This window comes from Tachypleus tridentatus, chromosome 4 (assembly GCF_004210375.1).
Source record: "Tachypleus tridentatus isolate NWPU-2018 chromosome 4, ASM421037v1, whole genome shotgun sequence".
NCBI classification, from domain to species: domain Eukaryota; kingdom Metazoa; phylum Arthropoda; class Merostomata; order Xiphosura; family Limulidae; genus Tachypleus; species Tachypleus tridentatus.
The window spans coordinates 39,120,795-39,148,338 of NC_134828.1; the positions used below are offsets into that span (position 1 = coordinate 39,120,795).

At 35.2% G+C, this 27,544-nt stretch overlaps 1 protein-coding gene across 2 annotated transcripts in view; it reads right to left on the bottom strand.

Annotated features, from left to right (window-relative positions):
- Positions 1-24,842, bottom strand: part of LOC143248887 (ecotropic viral integration site 5 ortholog-like) — an 87,666-nt gene extending 62,824 nt beyond the window's left edge. For both annotated transcript variants that reach the window (XM_076497784.1, XM_076497783.1), the window contains exon 1: positions 24,757-24,842. The gene's annotated coding sequence lies outside the window, so the exon portion shown is untranslated. The remainder of the gene's footprint in view (positions 1-24,756) is intronic.
- Positions 24,843-27,544: the final 2,702 nt, after the last annotated feature.

Consider the following 27,544-nt stretch of genomic DNA (forward strand, 5'->3'; position numbering starts at 1 on the left):
ATACTTCTAAAGTTGTATACGTTAGCATGTTGAACTCCCTAGACAAAGGAACAGAAATAGTTGACATGTTTGACTGAACGTTTAATAGTGGGGAATGAGAAAGAAACACTTCAATAACAATTTTTCGATTGATCCGTTTTTTCGAAGTGATGTAAAAACTATGCTTAACATGCAAAACACAGCACGTATAAAGAAAATGTTAAACATATGTGAATACATTATATTCCAAAGATTCCTTGCAGTAAATGCAAACAAAAAAGTGCTATCAGAGAGAATATTTTCGTTCGAAAACATACTATTTCCGCTAATTATGTTTTCTGAAAATTGAACAATGTTTTTTTGGTACAAAGTCGGACTTCATGAAGAAACTTGAAGAACGGAAGGAAATGAAAACTGTGTTCATCCAGTGTTCTAACTATGTGTTTTTTTACGAATGGCAACTATACAGATGTTTATGGTACTGTACACGACAGATTAATTTGCACGCATTGTAAGATCTTTATGAAGTAATTTTTTTAAACTCTCCACGACCCATTGGTGTAAGTAAATACATACTGTGTTAGTTAGGTACATAGGGAACAATATAACGTTATAGACAAGAAATAAAAGGAATGATACATATTCATGTCATAAAATACACATCCGGGGCAATATATTAGTTCCAAAAAATTTAAAGTGATTTCTTATCCAGGGGGAAGGAAACCAAGAACATTCAGTTAGGAATTAGTCTGAATCCATCAAAGACAATGCATTTTTATAGCTAAATAACGAAATAATGTACATTATTAGCAGCCGGAGTGAGACAACTGTAGAATGTACGGTGGATTCATATAGTGAGATACACTCTTTGTAATCTAACCAAGAAGAAGTTGACTCTAGGATAATTTTACGTGATGTGTAGCTGCAGACAATGTACAAATACTATAGTAATAAGTAATCTAGATATTCACGCTTTGGTGTTACCTCTTCACCATCAACAAAGTCTATAATCAAGTCAAATATCCCTTCGAATGAGTCAAATTGTAATTCACACAATCTTAGAAGAGTAATTCTTGTGCATTGTCTGTATGAACAACCGCTAAAGGACAGCGCCGTGTAACGCTCTTAGTTTCTTATCTCTTACACTGTGTAGCATATAAAGTGTTTTTTTTTTTGTTTCTGGTAAATGCAATAAATCTGTGTTTCTGTGTTTAAAATAATGACACAAAAGTAGAAAGTTACCAGTCCAATAACAGGTCGTGGTGCAGCATCAGTCAACCTAAGTGTGTACTAACTTTGTTGGAGGAATTTATGGAAATAGTGAATGTGCATCATTCACCCAATAACACTAAGACAAGACCACAAAATCAAAGAAACCAAGAAACCTATCACGATCAGAAAAGGTTTTTGTTTACACTTTATGTGGTCTGTGTTTCAAATTTGGATATGAAAAATGCGTGAATACGTGAGCTTCTGCCCCCGACAGAATTCAGTTATGAATTTGATGTTGAGCTAAACTTGTTGAGTCCTGAAATGATAACACAGCCAATAGTAGATTTATAGATACTAAATGATATGGACTGTGAGAGTTCAATATATACAAATGGGTATAGTTAGGTTTGGTTTGAATTTTGTGCAATGCTACACTAGGGCTATCTGCGCTAGCTGTCCCTAATTTAGCAGTGTGAGACTAGAGTGAAGGCAGCTAGTCATCAACACCCACTGCCAACTCTTGGGCTACTCTTTTACCAACGAATAGAGGAATTAACCGTCACATTATAACGCCTTACGGCTGAAAAGGCGGGCATGTTTGGTGTGACGGGGAATCGAACCCGCGACCCTCAGATTACGAGTCGAGTGCCTTAACCACCTGATCGTGCCAGACTGTATAGTTAGGTAATAGTAGTTTTCAAAATAAAGATTTTAAATGTATGTAACAATTAACAAGTTAACATGATGTATCTAGTCTTGCGAAACTGTATTTTAAAATAATTATTTTATTTTTCGGTCTGTTACATCCCTTTCCTTTTGTTGGCTTTCACCCCCTCTCTCCCCTCCCACATAATATTTGAAGGGTATGTGATACAGTTAAAGCAAATAAAAGTAACATTGGAGCATAAAGTAAATACACTCCTTGTGTCGTAATTTCCTTTGTTTCATTATATCTTCTGTAGGTCTGTTACACTATACAGGTGCGGCATGGCCAGGTGGGTTAAGGCGTTCGACTCGTAATCTGAGGGTCGGTGGTTCGAATCCCGGTCGCACCAAACATGCTCGCCCTTTCAGCCGTGGGGCGTTATGATTCGACGGTCAATCCCACTATTCGTTGGCAAAAGAGTAGCCCAAGAGTTGGTGGTGGGTGGTGATGACTAGCGGCCTTTCCTCTGGTCTTACACTGCTAAATTAGGGACGGCTAGCGCAGATAGCCTTCGAGTAGCTTTGCGCGAAATTCAAAAACGAAACAAACTTGCACTATACAATTTTTAATTTTGGCGGTCATCTTTGACGTCATCTCAAAACCTATAAAATTTAACGAACATTGTGTTATACAATATTCTTCGTGCTACTCAATAGACTACTATTTTCATAATTGAGCCAATTTTAACTTCTGTGCAGCTGTATTTCATTATTGTTTCGGCAAGCTATTAATACAAATTATCGATCGAGAGTTTAATTTATCTCACTTCCTGTGAGCCTTATCTCTTACACTGTTTTTTTATAATTATTATTTGCGTGGTGGTTAGAATCAACGAATGAAACTCATTAGCATCCATTAGATAACAAACCGAACTCAGTGAACGACTGACAAGCTTATCAACTAATGGGGCTTTATATGAACCCAACACAAGAATAAAGGTAGGCTATGCTAATCAAGCGAGGCGTTTCATTGAAATTCACTGTGTATTATAACATAAATGTATATTAAGCTAGTTCAAAGTGTATGAAATTCGATATTATAACTGTGTGTAAAATGAATACTAAGCATTTACAAATTGGTGTTTACAAAACATTGTTTTCCGAACTTAATGTGATTTTAATTATTTATTACCTCCTACAGAATAGGTTTAGCATAGCTTAGTAGGTAGGTTGCTCAACAATATGCGTGTTACAGTTTCAAAAGCGTCACCAAATACGCTCGTTCTTTCAGACGTGGGAGCCTTGTACTATAACGGTCAGTTCCTTTTTTTTTTTTTTTTTTTTTTTTGGTAAACGGTAGCCTAAGAATTGGTCGTTAGTGGTGTTGACTAGCCGACATTTCTCTAGTCTGCTGTAATAAAACAGGGACGATTAAAGGAGATATACCTCAAGCAGCTGCGCACGAAATTCAACCATCAAATTAAATATGCGTGCACACGCTCAGAACGACTAGCCTCACTGGAAGGTAAGATAAGTTTGAATCATGTCGTTTATCGTGGGCTAATATCCTTCATAATTATGTAATAACTTCTCTCAGTAGAACTGTCAAAAATTTATACTTACAATAAACAGTTTTGGTTATGAATAACATACAACCTTAATGATCATAAGGTGAAGAAAAATTACTAAACACGAAAGCGATAGGCTAAAAATAGCGACGATTCAGATTTAGCCTAATTTACATAGAAACAGAGGGATTGTTTGTTTTATTGGAATTTAGCGAAAAGTTACTCGAGGGATATCTGCCCTAGCCGTCTCTAATTCAGCAGTGTAAGACTAGAGGGAAGGCAGCTAATCACCACTACCCACCGCCAACTTTTGGGCTACTCTTTTACCATCGAATAGTGGGATTGATCGTAACATTATAATGCCCCCAGGGTTGAAAGGGCGAGCATGTTTGGTGCGACGGAGATTCGAACCCGCCACCCTCTGATTACGAGTCGAACACCTGAACCTACCTGGCCATGCCGGGCCAAAGGGATTGTATTTATATCTTTTTGTCAGTTGTAAGCGTTTAAGTGATAAAATATTTAAAACTCACCACTTGGATTAATTAACACTGATTAAAAAAAAGGATGCAGAAGATATATACAGCTAACCCTATTAATGCTGTCAGTGACGCTGTTATAAAAATTAAAAAATATATACGGCAGTATGTCGTACAGCCTAAACAACCTGCGTGACAACCTGTGCGATACTATCATGAGTGATTGTCTAGTAATTTTCCGCTTTATATATCTCAGACTGTAATAATTAAAAATGTCACATATTTTCTGTGAACGTATTTAAATGGATCCTTATAGATCTTTATATCCTACAATTGGTTGTCAAATTTGGTCTAAATAAAAGTGAAACGTGAAAAAATATTGAACAAAAACATCTCAATTTTGACCAAAATTTAGCGCACATATACATAAAAATTCACGTGAACTATTGGTTAGATTTTTTTTTCAACTTCACCTAAGATTAAAAGTGGACCATGTTTAGTTTTGTTTTTTGTCGTTCGGATTAAAGACGGTTGATTTAGGGCAGAAAAACTAGATGTGGAGATACAAAAGTATTAGTGAAGCCTAGCAAACATAATTAGCAGCTTCTATCTCAACTTTTCAAGATGTGTGGAAGTTTTTTATTTATTGCTAAATTTTAAGCACAAATTTTATGAAATTCTCTTAAATAAAGATCATTTAGCGTCACGTGATTTTAACGTAAACAATGACGCTATAAAATTCTTATTGGTGCTGTAAGATTTGTTTGTTTTTGAATTTCACGCAAAGCTACACGAGGGCTATCTGCGCTAGCCGTCCCTAATTTAGCAGTGTAAGACCAGCGGGAAGGGAGTTAGTCATCACCACTCACCACTAACTCTTGGACCACTCTTTTGCCAACGAATAGTGGGATTGACCGTCACATTATAATAGCCCATTTGTCCTTAAATGCTGTTCAAAATCCACAATCGTGGCTGGACTACAACTTCCAAGTATCTCTAAGAGCAAACCAAATACATGACACAAAGACAGATATGAGATGACTGTGAGTAGTATATCACTATCTGTATTTGCATATTGTGGAGGAGATAACGTGTTAACTCAGGCTGTTGCTGGATTGTTTGTTTCTTAATGGAACTATATATTATTTGCATCAATTCTGTACATTTTATGGCGTCACCTCTTCAACTTTCCGGATATGTAACTAACTGTTATGATTGAAACCTGCACCTGACATAAATTCTTTAAAAAATTTTGAGACGTGCTCCGCACTATACTTGAAATGTTGCATCACTAGATAGACGATAAAAATCTCCCAGGCATACTTCCATTTAGATAGTTAATTTTTGAATATTAATATAAACCTAAACAAGGGATATCTGTCCCTAAATTTAAACTGACAGACTTTTAATTTCTGAAACGCAGTTAGTTAACAATACCACTAGCTCTTAAATTAGTCTAATTGAATTGTGGTATTTGACCTTTACTTTTATAATATATCTACTGTCCCAAAGTATGAGGAGAGATTTTGTAGTAATAGAACACATATAATAATATTCATAGTCTGACCATGCCCAACACATTTTCAGTTAAAATAACAAACAAACAAAACAAAAATCAGCTCAGAATAAGATATAAATACCGTTATTAGTAAATATTATATTATAGCAGAAACTTATGTACAGAGTCTTCTAAAAAGGACATGTAATGTATTTATCTGGATATTACACCTATTTATTATACGTGTGTGTGTGTTTTTTTCTTATAGCAAAGCCACATCAGGCTATCTGCTGATCCCACCGAGGGGAATCGAACCCCTGATTGATACATATTGGTTTCGATTTTTAAGATTTATTACATTGATTATTATAGTTTAGGTTCATTATTTTTGTACTGACGTTGTATGTTTACCACTAGCAGGCTCTCAGAAACCGAGGGGAATCGAACCCCTGATTTTAGCGTTGTAAGTCCGTCGACTTATTGCTGTAGTTGCAGGGGGCATTTATTATACAAGTGATAAATGCAGTTTGTGTAGTGTGAAACTGTATACTAATAAGCCTTACGTTACAAAATTACTCAGTGCAACATTCCACACACTCTCTTCGATAATGTGTAATAGCAGACGAAATGGTTTTGATTTGTTTGACGAAGATAATTGTCAGTAGTAATGACAGGCAAGTAAACATTTTTAAGTAACAATATTGCTTTTCAAAGATTGTAGAACCAACAGGGAGTATGGGTTAAGCTTATTGCATACACACACACACACGTACAAACTAATATCCAACATTTCACCTCGCGGCTTCATCAGGAACACTGTAACCTTTTAATTAATGTTTTGCTTGCTGTTATATAGCTCACCTGATTGATGTGGCACAATGGGAAAACCACTATCAACAATAAAGTGTAATTAAAATATTGTTATTCTTTTTATCTGGAAACACCTAATGGCTCAGTAAAAATGATGTATCTTTCTATACCCTAAGAATGATATAAAATAATAAGTTTCTTAGAACAAAGTGTTTATTCTCATCCATTTCCACACTGAGATTTGTCTTTTTAATTCGATTTGTGACAAACCTCTGTACCTGTTTTTCCTAACGCTTGGCATTCAGTTCATCAGCGATTAGGCACAGGGTTGGTTTAAGGGGTTATGTGACACAGAGGTTCTATAATAATATGGAGCTCTTTCCGTGCAAATATTTTTTAGGTGTATAAACATTTCTCTGCTCTTCCATGGCTATTTGCTACTCCCTACTAGCAGCTAAGCAGTAAGTTAGAGAAGTTATAACGTTACAAATATCAATTTGGTTCTCAGGGTTGTCACAGCACAGATGACCCATTGTGTAGCTTTGTGTTTAACAAGAAAATTTTGTTTGTTTGTTTGGGAATTTCGCACAAAGCTACTCGAGGGCTATCTGTGCTAGCCATCCTAATTTAGCAGTGTAAGACTAGAGGGAAAGCAGCTAGTCATCACCACCCACCGCCAACTCTTGGGCTACTCTTTTACCAACGAATAGTGGGATTGACCGTCACTTTATACACCCCCACGGCTGGGAGGGCGAGCATGTTTAGCGCGACGCGGGCGCGAACCCGCGACCCTCGGATTACGAGTCGCACGCCTTACGCGCTAGGCCATGCCGGGCCTAAACAAGAAACAAACAAACAAATACCACATGTCTTTAGAAGAAGGAGGTTCTAACCACGGCTGAAGAAAAGCGTGGATAGAACATTATTTAGTTTCCTAATATGGTGAAAAGGAACAATTAACTTTACAAATAATAATACGAATTTTATACAGTAGACGCACATTCTATAGTTACCATAATTAGACAAGTCAGTAACAATTAACAAAATATGTAAGTATGGTGACCACTAAATTAAAATCTATTTTTATTCTAGTGTTTATCAAATTAAACTGCTAGAATGTTTTGTTTAAAGTAATGTTTAAATAAAATTAAAAATAATATCAGATGTAAAGTACCTTAATCTCTTTATGTATATAAATCTGGTGTGGGCCTTATGACACTAACATTGGAAAAAAAGTTGTATTTGTTGTTTGACAGATGAAAGTATTCTATACCTGTTTGTTTTTAATTTAGTGTCTATCTGTGTATAGCCCCCCACCAGTGCAGCGGTAAGTCTACGGATTTACGACACTAAAATCATGGGTTCGATTCCCCTTGGTGGGCTCAGCAGAAAGCCCGATGTGGCTTTGTTATAAGAAAAAAAACACACACACACACTATCTGTATACCTTCAAGTGCAATTTGTCTGAACTTACAGTCATGTGATCATTAGTGGGTTGTGTCTTCTCTTTGTTCCAAATTAAAGTTTTAATTGGATTGTTTGAAACAGTGATTATTTCCTCTTAACAAGTCTTCCAATTTGAATTCCGCTAGTGATAAACTTCACAAGAAATATTTTTATGTAGATAATTCAATAAACAGTCTTTGCTAACAACGTTCCTTATAGACTATCAATTATTATCATAATTGTGCGAAGGTCGGACAACATGAAGCTCAAATTACCTGACACATCGCATAACTAGCCTATTTGGAATATGCAAATAAATGAATGATCCCCTTAAATTACCATTTTAACAAAATGATGGAGCATTTAAAAAAAAAGTATTAGAAAATGCTTTGTTTGTAGTTAAGCATAAAGTTACACAATGTACTATCTTTAGTCTGCTCATGACGAGTATCGAAACTCGGTTTCTAGCGTTGTAAGTTCGTTGACATACTGATATGCCACTGGGTTGGGGGGTCAAGGAAAGGCGTACGACGTAAGCTTCTAAATCTGTTTGTTTTATTAAATTTTGCGCAAAGCTACACGAAGGCTATCTGCGCTAGCCGTCCCTAATTGAGCAATGTAAGACAAGAGGGAAGGCAGCTAGTCATCACCACCCACTGCCAACTCTTGGGCTACTCTTTTACCAACGAATAGTAGGATTAACCGTCATATTATAATGCCCCCACGGTTGAAAGGGCGAGCATGTTTGGTGCGACCGGGAATCGAACCCGCGACCTTCAGATTACGAGTCGAGCGCCTTAATCCACCTGGTTATGCTGGGCGGATTAGAACCTGGGTAAGGTGGAAAATTTTACTATTAGTTAAGTTAATAGTAACAGTTTTGTTTTCAGTAGAGGAAGCACCAAAAGATATATTTTTTTACTGTAAAGTTTATGTATTGTACTCACGAAGATGTACACTACCAGCATCTACTCAAGAAAGAAAGGCCCGGCATGACCAGGTGGGTTAAGGCGTTCGACTCGCAATCCGAGGGTCGCGGGTTCAGATTCCTGTCGCATCAAACATACTCGTTCTTTCAGCCGTGGGGACGTTATAATGTGACGGTCAATCCCACTATTCGTTGATAAAAGAGTAGCCCAAGAGTTGGCGGTGGGTGGTGATGACTAGCTGCCTTCCCTCTAGTCTTACACTGCTAAATTAGGGACGGCTAGCACAGATAGCCCTCGAGTAGCTTTGCGCGAAACTCAAAACAAACAAACAAGAAAGAAAGTTAATAAATAAATGAGTTTATTTTGCTACATTCAAACGGTATCATGAACTCAGTTTCTAACCATTATCCATACTTGATTAACATTGATATTTCGAACATTATTAGGCGACAAATCTTCTTTCTCGTGGTTTTAAGATGTAAGATTTGAACAAAGCTGTCCCTACTTTTAAACTTACAGCATAGTTTGTTTATGTTAAGCATAAAGCTATATAACAAGTTATCTGTGCTTTACCTCTCCATGCAAGTATCGAGACCAAGTTTGTGGTTTTAATTTCAAACTTATAGAATAGTTTATTTGTTGTTGTGCTCAAAGCTACGTAATGACTATCTGCGTATCGCCTTCTCATATTTTAAACTTATAGAATAGCTTCTTTATGCTTAGCACATGTCCGCATAATGAACTATTTATGATATGTCTACTACAAGTCCTGACATTCATCGCTGAGCTACAGGGAAATGGGGAGAAGACAGTGGTGAGCAGAACAAACAGCTAACACTGGGAGAGTTTCATCAATTATTTAGTTAAAGTTGAACTGGTTGTGAAACTAATTTTTGAACATTTCTCTAGTTACAAGTTGATGTAGTTGTAAAACTTATGTCTGACCAATTATTTAGTCTCAAGTTGATCTGGTTGTGAAACTTGTTTTTGGACAATTATTTAGTCAAAGCAGATCTGGATCTGTGTTCGAAATGTAGCATAACCGTTTGATTTATTGAACGAACAATAAGTTTTACTTTTCCCACTTTTGTCTTCGAAATCAAGCAGAAAATTGACGGATTAGTTTACGTATAAAATTTTCGAACACGTTTCAGCACTGTTTTTGGAATGATAATAAATTATTTATACCAAGTCCAATCTATCATTGGTTTCCTCGCTTGTCACCGAGTTATATCAGTTTCGAGGAATTACAACCCTCTTTGTGAGAGTGAAATAGATTGCAGAGCACCATACGGATAATTAATTTTAATTTACTTAAGCTGAAGTGAAACTGGAAGGTAGTCATGATTGTTTCCAAAGCAGACAAAATGGTGTGTGGTGGCTTTGAAATAGATCAGACCAGCAGCAGTGAACAAAGAATAAATAAAGACACCGCTGTAGGTCGCCACTTTGACGATCATCTGGAATGCTCCATGACGAGTGTACATTTCCTAACAACTCTACACTGCGATGGCTTGGCAAGTCACATTGAAATTGTTGGATCCTGCTCTTCGTCAGTTTCCCTAGAGGTTATCTTACAGTTATAATCCCCAACCCCCGTCTTATTACAAACACATGCTTAGTTAGTGAGTTCAACACATTTGAATATACAAGCAGGTCAGTTAGAAAGCCTGAATTCTCACTTCGCTTGATCACAAGCGACGGTATCTAGAATGTATGTGGAAGAAAGAATCAGAAACTTCACGATCTGATTTTCTTAACAAGTAGTAGAGAAAGATATTTGAGTGATGTCTTAGATGTTGGCATGTTTTGAATCTCGCGCAAAGCTACTCAAGGGCTATCTGCGCTAGCCGTCCCTAATTTAGCAGTGTAAGAGTAAAGGGAAGGTATGTAGTCATCACCACCCACCGCCAACTCTTGGGCTACTCTTTTACCAACGAATAGTGGGGTTGACCGTCGAATTATAACGCCCCCACGGCTGAAAGGGCGAGCATGTTTGGTGTGACGGGTATTCGAACCCACAACCCTCAGATTACGAGTCGAACGCCTGAGCCCACCTGGCCATGCCGAGCCGCTACTCGAGGGCTATCTGCGCTAAGTAATTTATAAATTAAGTTTAGAGTTTCTGTGAATATCTGTTTACAGTTGTGAAACGTGTGTTTTTTTTCAAAGTAAGAAATAAAATACTACTTGAAAGTTTGCATTTCTATAGAATATTCTATATGAATTTTACATAACACGAAAAAGACCGAGTTATGAAAAAGGTATTCAGGGTTCTTGGACTGTGAACAAAGCCGATAAAATAATTTAGGGTCCTATGTATTATAAAAATCTTGGCCACTTCTTCCTTGAAATAGATAGAGTGTTTACAGCTTGTAGATATGAGAAGTATCCCCTATACAAGTAATTAATTAACAAAATAGTTAATTACATTTAAAATAAAAAATCACAAGCGAAACTGAGAGTGAAAATATTTAGTGTTTATAGTTTAATAACTAATATTAAACATTATTAATTACAGATAGTCCTTGAACTCGATCTGTTGAAGTAATACGAATTTAAAAGCTAGTACTTGCAATGACCTAAAATGGAATAGACTTGAATTCGTATCTGAAAATGCGCCATTCTAATAATTAAAACATTCCAACTTCTGTAAACAACACAAATCTTGTTGATCCAAGTTTTGTTAAACTTGTTGACTTAAATGGATCAACTCACTCGACAACTTGCGCGTATATAAAGAACCAAAAAAAAAAGTAAAATCTTCCATTGTGTCACTGAAGAACAGGTTTGAAGTAAAGATTCTAAATGATTATCAAGGGGTAGGCTTTTAATCTGTTCGCTTTAGCATCTGTCTTTTACTATTGTTTCTCATTTTGGAACTAGCGGATTAGGCGTTTGACGTGCAATCTGAGGGCCACGGGTTCGAATCCCCGTCACACCAAACTTGTTCGCCCTTTCAGATGTGACTATAATGTTTCTGTCAGTCCCACTATTTGTTGGTAAATTAGTAGCCAAAGAGTTGGTGAAGGTCGGTAATTATGGTGACTAGCTGCCTTTCCTGTGATCTTTAACTGTTAAATTATGGACGACTTACAGAAATAGTCCTTATGTATTACTGCGCGAAATTCAGAAAAAACAAATACGAATGTGCGAAGGTGGTTTTTTATGTTCTTTGAATCTGGTTTCCGTTTCTCTGCTTGTTTCTCCTACACATAATGAAATAATGTTGATTATTATGTACATTTATCTCTTGAACTTTGTTGACGTAAGTACTTTTTACTCGGTGGTCTGGAGCTCTCTGTGTATGAATGTCCAAGTGACCACTATTTATTGAGATAAGAGTAATGCAAAAGGTGACTGTCGGTGCTATGGACTAGTTGTCTTGTTTTTAAACTATTAGCTCAAAATTAGGGATATCTATACGCAGATTCCCTTTTAATAGCTCAAATGTCTGAAATGAACTAGCAATAAAAAAGCCTCCAAAATACGTAGCTCGTTTTTTATTTGCGTTTAATTTTTTACTGTTGTTTGTACACCAATATTGCATCCATAAGGCGTCTGTAAGGAGTATGTCAAAAGATTAACCAGTTGACCAACAGTGAGAAAAGGATTTAAGTTTAGTACCTTATTTCTTTATTTCGTTTCAACTAATTCTTTACTTGGGAGAGCAGTCAACTTCCCACAACTGTGTGCAGACAGTGAAGGGTGATACAAATGTGGGATGTTGTGGGCTTGAACACCCACATCTCGCTCTCCTAATTTCTATTTCTAATTCTATGTCTATTTCTATTCTTTACTTCTTATGTGAGACTGGCGAATGGAGGTTAAGAATTCTCCACGGTGTATCCCTACCGCTATGTGGGTCCTATTTTTCAGTCACCTCCAAAGTCTAGGATACGTTTTATAATCCCACGTTGTAGCTTGTACCCTAGGATCCTTTTTTTTTAATGAGCAGCGTATTTATAAAAAAAATTCATATTAATGTGTTTTGATTTATGGCTTGAATATTTTATGGTTATAATATAATTAATCAGAGGTTGGCATTTACTGTTTGTAACGCAGTCCTTCCTCATAATTATGTTTATTCATTAATTTCATATAAATTATTTAATTTTACTAAATATATATATATATATACATACATATAATATATTTTCTAGTGTTTATAGTTATAAATCTCCCATTCATGTTTGCCAAAATTATAATAAACATATTACTAACAAGCCTAAGAAAAATTCAACATTTGTAAATTCTTTACTTCCATGTTTACCAATATTAGTAATAAAATACTCATGGATGCACGAAATGTAAGGTAGCTAGAAAAGGTTATAAAAAACATTTAGGTTATTTCATATTTTTTATTATGATTTTACCTATTCTACCGTAATAACTGTCATACAATAACATTACAATGCAGGATATAATGTATATTTATATGTTAATACGTATTAAAATTGATCACACAAGCTCAGAAAATAATTTGAGACTCCAGCAGTAATTAGAGTGATTAATTGCAATATTTGTGGTAATTTTTATTTATGTACGATCGTGTGTGTGTGTTTTCTTATAGCATAGCCACATCAAGCTGCCTGCTGGGTCTACGGAGGGGAATCGAACCCCTGATTTAAGTCTTGTAAATCCGTAAACTTATCCACTGTTCCACTGTGAGACACAGACAAGCCCCAAATAACAAGTGATTAACATTTATTGTAGCTTGTGCCAATGGTTAAGCTACAAAACTAATTTTTCAGTCAACGACAATTTACTGTACGCAATTATAAAAATGACTGTTTTTGGTCACGGATATACAATAAAATACGGAATAACTTACTGAATGTACGGGATAAACACCCCGACAACATTGGAAATAGTCATATATTTACTTGTGTTTGCTGCACAATCTTCAGAAGTTGGACGGTGTGCAACCTATTTACACAAAACGCCCTCATAATACAATTTACTTATTAACACTCCTACAAAAAAATATTTACATCCACTAAAGTGATTTTGGGGCCTATCAGGCCCCATATATTTTTCCAATAGAAACACAGTGATTTAGCAACATTCATTACAAATAACTTTAGAATGGCTCTGACAAACATTTTTTTTACAATTTGAGCAAACAATTTTCGACTGTCTATCTTTTGATCTGTCGCACAAATGGCATCGTTCTCTTTTTGCCCTCTTTGCAGGCGGTTCACATGAGGTTGTTTTGTCATTATCTTTGCAGTAAATTTCTTTGATTTCAAGCACCAATTGCCGTATAAATTCTCTTCTGGCTCTTTATTTATGTTGACGAAGAAATTATGGATGTTTTGTCGAGTATGGAACGAAAACATTGTACGCAGCAAGATCTAGAATGTTATAGAATATGCAGACTGACCAGCGCTTTGATCGCCTCTTTGTTGTATAATATCTCACCAGTTGATCGAGAGTGTCGACACCTGCCTTCGTTGCATTGTAAAGATTGAAGATTTCGGGCTTTTCATTCTCTTCTACTTCACCAGACTGATGCTGAGAACTCAGTAGTAGCACATATTTTCCTGGCTTGTCTGAGTGCCTGAGAAGAGTGATGTCGTCATGGTAGGAAAATTTTGGTGATAACTCTCTAGATTTTGCATTTATTTCAGGAGGCAGGAAGGTTCTTGATTTCCGTATGGTTCCAACAAGTCCTGTTCTTTTTGTTCGTAGGTACTTGGCAAGTGTCATTGTTGTGAAGAAATTATCTGTCATTATTGTCCTTCCTTTTCCAAGAAATGGCTGACTCAGTTCTCTGACTATTCTTTCTCCTTGATTTGTTTCTGTCGTATTTCCAACCTTTCCAGTATAAATTTGAGCGTTGAGGAGGTAACTTGTCTTTGCATCTGTTAGGCACCAAATCTTTATTCCGTATTTGCCTGGCTTTGTCGGAATGTATGTTCTGAAGCCAACTCTTCCTTTGAAGTTACATAGTTGTTCATCCACTGTCAGGTATTCGCTTGGGTTGTAACTGTTTTTTGAAATTTTCAATCAAAAAATTCCAGACTCCAGAGATGGCGGCATCTTTGATTTCTCTATTTCTTTGAGAGTGGATGTCAAATCTGATTTTTGAGCACATTTTTTTGAATTTGTCTTGTGTAATCAGTTTTCGCAAAAATGGCAAACCGAATTCGGTTGAAAACATTTCGTCTATCGATGCATTTTTGGATTTGCTTATTCCATGGAAAAGATTAGCTGCGATCCATTTCCAGAGGTCTTCTTCAAAAATTGGTTCTTTCATGACGGTGTTTGTTGAGTGAATGATCTGTTCCATCATATTATCAGAAATGAAAATTTTGAATGTTTCGAATGGTGTAGAGACTCTTGGAGCAGCTTGCCATCATCCTTAAATTATAGGTTAAGGTATGTTGATGACATATTTTTGATATGACGGTAAAAAGAGGAAATAGCTTTTTGGCTAATTTTCTTAATAACATTTAACTCTTCTATCAGGCCCACCATGGTCAGGTGGGCAAGAACGTTTAAATAGTAGTGTTATAAAATTATTAGTTGTTATGGGTGTGAACAGTATTTAAATAGAACGGCAAAAAGACTAACTACTAGTAATTAAAAAAGTTAAAACCAAAACAAATAGTAAATATTCGTTTTATTGTTTAGTGTGAGAAATGTTTCGAAATTAACTTAAAGATAGTAAAAGAAAAGTCTTTTTTATGATGTTAGATAAACAAATGAAACTTTGTTGTAGACGTAACTCTTCAGGCCCGGCATTGCCAGGAGGTTGAGGCACTCGACTCGTAATCCATGGGTCGCGGGTTCGAATCCCCGTCACACCAAACATGTTCGCTCTTTCAGCCGTTATGGCGTTATAAAGTGACGGTAAATCCCACTATTTGTTGGTAAAAGGAGTAGCCCAAGAGTTGGCCTTGTGTGGTGATAACTAGCTGCCTTCCCTCTGGTCTTACACTGCTAAATTAGGGACGGATAGCGCAGATAGCCCTCCTGTAGCTTTGCACGAAATTAAAAAAACAACAACATAATTCTTCACACAGGTTAAAGTTTTATTTGTTATTAAAATACGTGTTCCCATATTCATCAGTGACAAATACGAAGTTCGTTTAAAGGAAGAGAGAATCAATGCTCGTTAAATATAATGGCTGGCAGCCATTGTTCGAAAATTGGTGAAGACATAATGCCTGGGTTCCCATTGAATATATTGAGAGCTGCGGTTCTCCTGTTGATCCTTGAAGGTATTGTTGAATAACTAAAATTCTTATCTTTGGACAAAAGTTCGTTCACTGGCATCGTAGTAAGATCTTCTTGATTACTTTCTTCACTTTCAGAAGGGTACGGCGCGATTTGTTCATCATTTTCGGCTTCAGAAGGATCATCATCACAACTTTCAGAGTAGTCTTCGACATTATCATGTTCACTTTCATCGTCGGATGGTTTTGTCAGTAAATGTACAGCTTCATCAAGAGATATCATTTTTAACACGGTTTGAAGATTTCAGCTCCTACATATATAGGATTTGTGGATTCTTCTAGAATATTCTAAATACTTCTGTAAATTTCTAGAATGTTCTAGAACAGGCGTGGGCAAACTAGGCAATAATCAGGACCGTCTAAAATTATTGTTGGTGTAGAATTATTATCCTAAATATCCATCTTTTGAAAAGAAGTTGTAAAATTAATATATTTTTACTATAATTTGCTTTTTTCGGTTGCCCAGGCCTGTTCTAGAATTATTCAGGAAATAAATAAAGTCATTTTTATGTTTTTTGATCTGGGGCCTAATAGGCCCCCAAATACCCTTAGTGGATGTTTTAAAAAAAAAAATTTAAATATTATTTCGCAAATGTCTGAAAAGTCAAAATATTATTGCTCCTTAAAATATAAAGGAATAGGGTCAGTTAATGGCAATTTCATTTAAATACAAAATTATTAGCCTAATATTAATAACCTTTCAAGTTGCTCTGGGGCCTATTAGGCCCCAATTTTCGTAGGAGTGTTAAAGAACTTTACGCCACATGCTGACAACATTGCTTCACCATCCTTACTGTATATTTAAATTTTTCTTTCTTAAATTTTATTATCTCAATAGATTCACGGATATTCTTACTAATGGCAGTTGCAGACTGTACTAAAATAAGAGTGCAATAATCAAACTTATTTTTTAGGCAGGCTATAGCACTACCTGTGTAGGGATGGCTCACATTGTTCATCGAATGGTATTTTAAATATCCCTTCAATATGTCATCGTGTTGTTTTCTTTTATAATGATATTTGTTTAATTACTGAGTCACAAGTTCTGTAAATATTACAGCAAATAATTTGAATTTCTTAATATTTTTTCTCCTCTTTCTTATTTTATGATAACTTAAAATTCCAAATAATGATGTGAACCAAATTCACGGAGTTAAAATAGTTTCAAACGGAATATTCGATTTTATAAGTATTACAAGTAAAGAAAATCTTTTCAGAAAAGTAAATATAAAGATGACTGATATCAATTCTTCAAAAACAATGCAAACAAGATGGTAGGGATGGCAGTTGCATCATCCTTAAATTATAGGTAAAGGTATGTTGATGACATATTTTTGATATGATGGTAAAAAGAGGAAATAGCTTTTTGGCTAATTTTCTTAATAACATTTAACTCTTCTATCAGGCCCACCATGGTCAGGTTGGCAAGAACGTTTAAATAGTAGTGTTATATAAGGTGGATAAGGCACTCGACTCGTAATCTGAGGGTCGCGGGTTCAAATTCCCGTCGCACCAAACATGCTTGCCCTTTCAGCCGTGGGAGCATTATAATGTGACGGTCAATCACACTAGTCGTTGGTAAAAGAGTAGTCCAAGAGTTGGCGGTGGGTGGTGATGACTAGCTGCCTTCCCTCTAGTGTTACATTGCTAAATTAGAGAGGGCTAGCGCAGATAGCCCTTGTGTAGCTTTGCGCGAAATTCAAAAACAAGCAAACAATTACGGGAATATTTTTCATTTCCTTAAGCCATCTTGATCTGGATGAAATTTAATGTGTAAACAGGGAATTCTTAAACTTTGTTGAGCTACAGCCTGTTATGACCTAATTTTCAGGGTGCTCGAGTCGCAATCTGCAAGTCAAGGGACCGAACTCCGTTACCGAACATGTTCACCCTTTTCAGATAAGTGGGCGTTGTAATATGATGGGCAACCTCACTATTTGTGGCTAAAAAAAAAGAGCAAGAGTTGTCCATCGGTTGTATTGACTAACCGTCTTTCCTCTGATCTAGAATTTCAAAATTATGAGACAGCTAGCGAAGATAGCCACATAGTAGCTGTGAGCGAATTTCTAATAAACAACGATTTATTGCACATAATTCTACAAATGACTGTTTCCAGTCTCCAAAATACAATAAAATACTTAGTCACTGTACAAGATAAAAGAGAAAAAAAAAAACCAGATGACACTGGAAACAATCTTTACATTCACCATGTTTATTTTGCAAAAATCACTTATTTATACCTTTACAAACAAACATCATTATATACTGCAGATATTAATGAACTTTGCGTCATATGATGGCAACATTTCTATCATCTTTATTCAATATTTACTTTTTTACATTTGATTATTCGCACTATATTCACACTAATGACACTTTCAGGTTGTGCTAAAACTACATCGTTTTTCAACACTGAATTAAATGCTTGGTTTCGTTAATAAGTTCTGCTTGTCCTTGTTTAGAAGTTAGGCATAAACGTACAAAGTAAGCAGTCCATAATTTATCTGCCATGGGAATCGAAACCTGGTTTATAGTATTCTAACTTGGTCCCCATACCGTTGTGCCAGTAGGGTTCGTATGTTCTGCTACTATTGGAATAGTAATACTATTATTTTTAACATTTCCTTTGTGTGTCCGCTTATTCATTCTGTATTTTATATTTCCTTTTGTTTGCCACATATAATTTTTTTCACATTTGCACGATATAGTATATAAACAAAGTGTTTCAATTAAATCAATTTTATGTTTAGTTATATTATTAATTTGGCAAACTTCGTTTATCGGTGTTTATATAAGGAAATCATTCATTTATTCACCGAATTATTTCATTATTTCACATAATTAACCGCATATTGATGACAGTACTAAACATCCATTGTTAATTTTTCGGCACGTGGTTTTAACGTTACATTTTCTTCCTCGTGTTTTAGTTTCTTACAGCTGTATTAACAATATCAGGATTAAAAACTTAATTTTACTGCTATGTATTTAATTAATAATAATAAATCACTCTTAATGTTTTCCTACATATAACATAATTTTACTATTCTATCCACACAAGAGTAAAAAACAGTAGTTTTTTTATTTAATGTAAAAATGTAATAGTTTTTGATATGGCGGAACGATTAGAGACAGATTTGCGACAAATAATCGTTACCAATTTACCTGTATTTTTACTCACTAAAACACCCAAAAAAAGGAAAACAGCTATTCGTCTCAATTTCATAATTAAATTTGCGCTAGCCGTCCCTAATTTAGAAGTGTAAGACTAAAGGGAAGACAGCAAGTCATCACTACCCACCGCCAACTCTTGAACTACTCTTTTACCAACGAATAGTGGGATTGACCGTAACATTATAACGCTCCCACGGCTGAAAGGGCGAGCATGTGTGGTGCGACCGGGATTCGAACCCGCGACCCTCGGATTACGAGTCTAACGCCTTAACACGCTTGGCCATGCCGGGCCCTAGAAATAAGAAAACTGATGTTATTGAGTGGCCACGTCAATCACCTTATATCAATCCAACTGAAAATTTATGGACTGAGTACAACAAAATACGGAAGATGAAGTTTGTGAAGTAGTCAAAGAAGGATGACAATCACTTAGAAATATGTGCATAAAAAAGGCATGTCACGTGTGCGTACACTGATTGGTTTAATAATATAGTGCTGAGCTGTGTAATAAGAAGTACGAGATTGGAAACATACTTTCAACATTCATTCATGGTTATGTTGAAACAAAACTGACAAAAAATCTAGGTTTTCGATTCAAAATACCAGAAAAAACTTTTTTGGAATAGATACTATTGGTTTGCCTCCTTCTTCCTGATCATAAGCACAAAGCTATAGATCGCTATTCCTCAATCCTTGGGATCTCCGACCAGATTATTTAACACACGCGCTTACAATAAGCAGTTTAAGTTGAACAGGTATCGTTGACAACTGTAGCGTATATATTAATATTTTTGGATAATATTAATTATGAGTCCACTCCAGAGTACATAAGTCAAAACTGTTGCCTAGTAGCTCGTGAAAACCCTGAAATGAGGAAATGATATAGAAACGTGAGATTTTGCATTTGGATTGGTAGTTGCCTTTAGCAACTGGCGTTCGAATTCCACTTGCATATACCATTTTAAAATTTACGTTTTAATGTAATATTGTTTATTGATTGTTTCCAATTACCAAAGTTAGCGAGCAGTTGTAGGAAATACAGTTTTACTGGTGCGTCTTTTTACTGAGTTGTACCTTAACGTGCTATCGGTATTCTCCATAAATCTAACTCTTCTACTATTTAACTGTGTACATTAGGGCTGTGGTGTATGTCTTAAAGTAATGAACTATGCAGACGCAAAGGCGATTATCAGATTTCTCAGGATCCAGGATAATAGGGGGAGAAAATAATTTAGTTCAAAAAATGTATATCAGAAACGATACACGTTAAGCTTTCGTTATTTGTGACTTATGGTTACAGGAGTATTGTTTTTTATGTAAATGTTTGATACCATACCGATAATAGTTTTCAGTAATTTAGCTGTCAGTAGACTTGCGAGTCACACAGCAAGATAATTCATATAATATTACCTAAATTGTTACGTAATAAATTAAATAAAAAATAAACTTTTAAAATGTATATACGTCTGTAATGCTCAGTTCACAACAAAGTTTAATGTCAAAACCGAAATGCTATTCTCCAAAAGTATCTCACTGTATATGATTACTTGTTATTACGTGAGGTTCCACAGCATTATTGTTATTCTCCAGAAGTAACTCACTGTATATGATTACTCGTTATTACGTGAGGTTACACAGCATTATTGTTATTCTCCAGAAGTAACTCACTGTATATGATTACTCGTTATTACGTGAGGTTACACAACAGTATTGTTATTCTCCAGAAGTAACTCACTGTATATGATTACTCGTTATTACGTGAGGTTACACAGCATTATTGTTATTCTCCAGAAGTAACTCACTGTACATGATTACTCGTTATTACGTGAGGTTACACAGCATTATTGTTATTCTCCAGCAGTAACTCACTGTATATGATTACTCGTTATTAAGTGGTTACACAACAGTATTGTTATTCTCCAGAAGTAACTCACTGTATATGATTACTGGTTATTACGTGAGGTTACACAGCATTATTGTTATTCTCCAGAAGTAACTCACTGTATATGATTACTCGTTATTACGTGAGGTTACACAGCATTATTGTTATTCTCCAGAAGTAACTCACTGTATATGATTACTCGTTATTACGTGAGGTTACACAGCATTATTGTTATTCTCCAGAAATAACTCACTGTATATGATTACTCGTTATTACGTGAGGTTACACAGCATTATTGTTATTCTCCAGAAGTAACTCACTGTATATGATTACTGGTTATTACGTGAGGTTACACAGCATTATTGTTATTCTCCAGAAGTAACTCACTGTATATGATTACTCGTTATTACGTGAGGTTACACAGCATTATTGTTATTCTCCAGAAGTAACTTACTGTATATGATTACTCGTTATTACGTGAGGTTACACAGCATTATTGTTATTCTCCAGAAGTAACTCACTGTATATGATTACTCGTTATTACGTGAGGTTACACAGCATTATTGTTATTCTCCAGAAGTAACTCACTGTACATGATTACTCGTTATTACGTGAGGTTACACAGCATTATTGTTATTCTCCAGCAGTAACTCACTGTATATGATTACTCGTTATTAAGTGGTTACACAACAGTATTGTTATTCTCAGAAGTAACTCACTGTATATGATTACTGGTTATTACGTGAGGTTACACAGCATTATTGTTATTCTCCAGAAGTAACTCACTGTATATGATTACTCGTTATTACGTGAGGTTACACAGCATTATTGTTATTCTCCAGAAGTAACTCACTGTATATGATTACTCGTTATTACGTGAGGTTACACAGCATTATTGTTATTCTCCAGAAATAACTCACTGTATATGATTACTCGTTATTACGTGAGGTTACACAGCATTATTGTTATTCTCCAGAAGTAACTCACTGTATATGATTACTGGTTATTACGTGAGGTTACACAGCATTATTGTTATTCTCCAGAAGTAACTCACTGTATATGATTACTCGTTATTACGTGAGGTTACACAGCATTATTGTTATTCTCCAGAAGTAACTTACTGTATATGATTACTCGTTATTACGTGAGGTTACACAGCATTATTGTTATACTCCAGAAGTAACTCACTGTATATGATTACTCGTTATTACGTGAGGTTACATAACAGTATTGTTATTCTCCAGAAGTAACGCACTGTATATGATTACATGTTATTACGTTAAGTTACACAGCATTACTGTTATTCTCCAGAGGTAACTCACTGTATATGATTACTCGTTATTACGTGAAGTTACACAGCATTATTGTTATTCTCCAGAAGTAACTCACTGTACATGGTTACTCGTTATTACGTGAGGTTACACAGCATTATTGTTATTCTCCAGCAGTAACTCACTGTATATGATTACTCGTTATTACGTGAGGTTACACAGCATTATTGTTATTCTCCAGAAGTAACTCACTGTATATGATTACTCGTTATTACGTGAAGTTACACAGCATTATTGTTATTCTCCAGAAGTAACTCACTGTATATGATTACTCGTTATTACGTGAGGTTACACAACAGTATTGTTATTCTCCAGAAGTAACTCACTGTATATGATTACTCGTTATTACGTGAGGTTACACAGCATTATTGTTATTCTCCAGAAGTAACTCACTGTATATGATTACTCGTTATTACGTGAGGTTACACAGCATTATTGTTATTCTCCAGAAGTAACTCACTGTATATGGTTACTCGTTATTACGTGAGGTTACACAACAGTATTGTTGTTCTCCAGAAGTAACTCACTGTATATGATTACTCGTTATTACGTGAGGTTACACAACAGTATTGTTATTCTCCAGAAGCAACTCACTGTATATGATTACTCGTTATTACGTGAGGTTACACAGCATTATTGTCATTCTCCAGAAGTAACTCACTGTATATGATTACTCGTTATTACGTGAGGTTACACAACAGTATTGTTATTCTCCAGAAGTAACTCACTGTATATGATTACTCGTTATTACGTGAGGTTACACAGCATTATTGTTATTCTCCAGAAGTAACTCACTGTATATGATTACTCGTTATTACGTGAGGTTACACAGCATTATTGTTATTCTCCAGAAGTAACTCACTGTATATGATTACTCGTTATTACGTGGTTACACAACAGTATTGTTATTCTCCAGAAGTAACTCACTGTATATGATTACTCGTTATTACGTGAGGTTACACAACAGTATTGTTATTCTCCAGAAGTAACTCACTGTATATGATTACTCGTTATTACGTGGTTACACAACAGTATTGTTATTCTCCAGAAGTAACTCACTGTATATGATTACTCGTTATTACGTGAGGTTACACAGCATTATTGTTATTCTCCAGAAATAACTCACTGTATATGATTACTCGTTATTACGTGAGGTTACACAGCATTATTGTTATTCTCCAGAAGTAACTCACTGTATATGATTACTGGTTATTACGTGAGGTTACACAGCATTATTGTTATTCTCCAGAAGTAACTCACTGTATATGATTACTCGTTATTACGTGAGGTTACACAGCATTATTGTCATTCTCCAGAAGTAACTCACTGTATATGATTACTCGTTATTACGTGAGGTTACACAACAGTATTGTTATTCTCCAGAAGTAACTCACTGTATATGATTACTCGTTATTACGTGAGGTTACACAGCATTATTGTTATTCTCCAGAAGTAACTCACTGTATATGATTACTCGTTATTACGTGAGGTTACACAGCATTATTGTTATTCTCCAGAAGTAACTCACTGTATATGATTACTCGTTATTACGTGGTTACACAACAGTATTGTTATTCTCCAGAAGTAACTCACTGTATATGATTACTCGTTATTACGTGAGGTTACACAGCATTATTGTTATTCTCCAGAAGTAACTCACTGTATATGATTACTCGTTATTACGTGAGGTTACACAGCATTATTGTTATTCTCCAGAAATAACTCACTGTATATGATTACTCGTTATTACGTGAGGTTACACAGCATTATTGTTATTCTCCAGAAGTAACTCACTGTATATGATTACTGGTTATTACGTGAGGTTACACAGCATTATTGTTATTCTCCAGAAGTAACTCACTGTATATGATTACTCGTTATTACGTGAGGTTACACAACAGTATTGTTATTCTCCAGAAGTAACTCACTGTATATGATTACTCGTTATTACGTGAGGTTACACAGCATTATTGTTATTCTCCAGCAGTAACTCACTGTATATGATTACTCGTTAATACGTGAGGTTACACAGCATTATTGTTATTCTCCAGAAGTAACTCATTGTATATGATTACTCGTTATTATGTGATGTTTAGTAGCACAAGTGAAATGTTCAGGCAGTAAAAGTTTTGAAGGTTAACTCAGCTATGAAAATATCTTGTAAATCTTAAAATATTTTAATAACGATTTTAAATAACATATTGGCTAGTGGGCGTTTACGTGTGGAAGGTGTAATATCTGTGAACATAAAATTATTTGGCGTTTGATTCGAAACTTAGAATAACGACGACTTTATTGTGGTGGTTGAGGATAATTAGTTTGTTTGTACGGTGACTTAACAATTTGTGAAGATAAAGTCAACATTCAAAGTCAGACTTCGCTACCACTACGTTCCAACACGTTCTTGCACATTTTTACTAGAGTAAAGATACTCGACACTCGCAGAAAATGACAATCAGGGATATGTAAGTTTAAAACTAACGTTCTTAATCCGAGAAGAAAATAAATACTTAATTTTTAAGTTAAGATATTTTTAAAGTATTCGATAAGAAAACTTACCTTGATTTAATTGACGACTAACATCAGAATTTTTCCTCATCATCCAAGTGTTTCGCGTCTTTTTGCTACAATTTTGATCAGCAATGCCACAACCGCAGGAAATTTGGCTAATACGATGGTCGTGCCATCTAGAGGGCTGTAGAAGGAACTCTTAACACAGAGCGAACTAACCTTCACTATAGACCAGTGGTTCTTAACCTTTTTCATCGTCTTATCCCCTGAAACACTCCAGGGTATTACCATGACCCATATAATAATTTTTGTAATGGTGAACTTTGCGTAAAGGTAGAATAAAACAAAACTATATAAAGATCCTAATTTATTGAAAATGTGAAAAATAAATGACCTTGAGAACCGCTACATGTGTTAAAGGAATGCAAAATCCATGGAATTATTGAACACCATACAAAATTTACTTATTCACTCAGTGTGGGGGCCCGGCATGGCGAAGCGTGGTAAGGCGTGCGACTCTCTGTCGCGCCAAACATGCTCGCCCTTTCAGCCATGGGGACGTTATACGTCACGGTCAATCCCACTAGTCGCTAGTAAAAGAGTAGCCCAAGAGTTGGCGGTGGATGGTGATGACTAGCTGCATTCCCTGTAGTCTTACACTACTAAATTAGGGACGGCTAGCACAGTTAGCCCTCGAGTAGCTTTGCGCGAAATTCAAAAACAAACAAACACTCAGTGGGAGGGTTGATATAATAACATATATATATAATGAGAAAATATACTAAATACGATGGAAACTTTGTTTTTTAAGTTTGATGTATTAATATTATATAGTTAAAAATTTAGGCAATTGAAAATGTTGTAATATATGAACATTTTTACTGAAAATTAAACAGGTGGTTGGTTGCGCAACAAGCATCTCGACGTGGTTCAACTGCCGCACTTCAGTGGTGGACAGTTACAGGCACTTGCCACAAAAACTACAAACTGCGCCGTGATTTCCCCAATAATTCCCAAACCTTCCGTGATCCCCCGAGAAACTTCAAACGACCCCCAGGGGTCACGACCCCCAGGTTAAGATCCACTGCTATAGACTTTCGACGTACGAGCTAAAGGTAAAAGTATAAATACAATCAAATATCTTCTCTATTGTAAGAAGTCAGGTCATAAGTTTGAGAACAAACTTGCTTTTGGAAGTGCAATCCTTTAGAATTTAGTGGAAAAGGAAAAAACCGGGAACTTTTCAGCGGGTATTATTCCCATGCATTTCATGAATATTTCGTAAATATTGTAATACATTCAGATTCCTGTCTATAAAGGTAGGTGTTATTTTTATTACACAGATATCAAGATAAAGTAATATATGTATATAACACGATTTGTAGGTGTTATTTTTATTACACAGATATCAAGATAAAGTAATATATGTATATAACGCGATTTGTAGGTGTTATTTTTGTTACACAGATATCAGGATGAAGCTATATATGTATGTAACACGATTTGTAAGTGTTCTTCTTGTTACACAGATATGAATATAAAGAAGTTATGTAAGTATATAACACGATTTGTAGGTGTTATTTGTGTTACACAAATATAAAAAGTTATATATGTATAATTTGTTTTGACTTTCGGAATTTCCTTGAAGTCTCCATTGTTACATGCTAATATTAGAGACTTTGAAAGTTGTCATCAAAATTAATACACACAATTTTCTTTCTTAATACAAATATATTTTAATGTGCAATGATAATACAATCTATAAAAACGGTTACACGGGCTATACTTCTATGAGCTGCATACAAAGGGTTTACAAACTTACAAATAATATAAGTTTTTTTTTCTGGTATAGAACTTCCTTGATATCTTGTAGAAGGTTCACGATGAGGGAATTAATTCTGAGTTAATGCGGATAAAATTCACCCAAAAGGGTGCCAGCTCACGCTGTTTGCTAGGTCACTTTTCACTGTTAAAGTTACATAATATTGATATCCAATGTGAATTCACTGAAGTTGAATGTTTTGTAATGTTCCAAATCTAAAAATGTTCCTTATGAAATATCTATAGTATTTCGATTAATAAGCCTTAATCATTATTGCAGCTTTCGAGGTTTATGGTATACCAAATGCAGCAAAACAACAATATAAACTGTTTCTCGGCGCGTCCGTTTATAAACGTTTAGGCGAGGTTCGAGACATTTCAGTTGGCAACAATACGATAGTGCTGTAGTAAAAACATACGTTTATTACATTCATAATGTTGATTCTTGCATTCGAGAATTTTTTACAAATTTATAGATAGGCGGGAATTTTGCAATACGTATTTTAAACTTTAACTTACATGCATTTTTAAATAAGAATTTAACTTAAATAAACGTCGATATTAAAATAAATATATAACAGTAAATCCGTTACATAAAGGATAACTCCAATTCTATACTAAATTACCGTCCTACATTTGCATAGCGGTATATCTGTAGACTTACAACGTTAGAATTTGGGTTTCGATACCTGTGTTGGCCAGAGCTTTGTGCTTAACTTAAAAGAAGCAAAACAAAACTAACTTAACGTCACGAGTTTACTAGAAAATTTTAGACCTGTCATGATGCTTCTTTTTTTTAACAATGTGGTAAAAACAATAAAAGATTACTATTGTCTCATATTATACGTAAGGATATAATTGTTTCAGCTTCGATTCGTCTCACACCAGCATCAGTATCACTTTTATGAGGTTACTAACAATGTTGTAATTTAACAAATCAATAACTTTATTTCGAAATATATTTAATTATTGTTACTTTTTATTGTACCATTTCTTTGAAAAAACGTGATATACG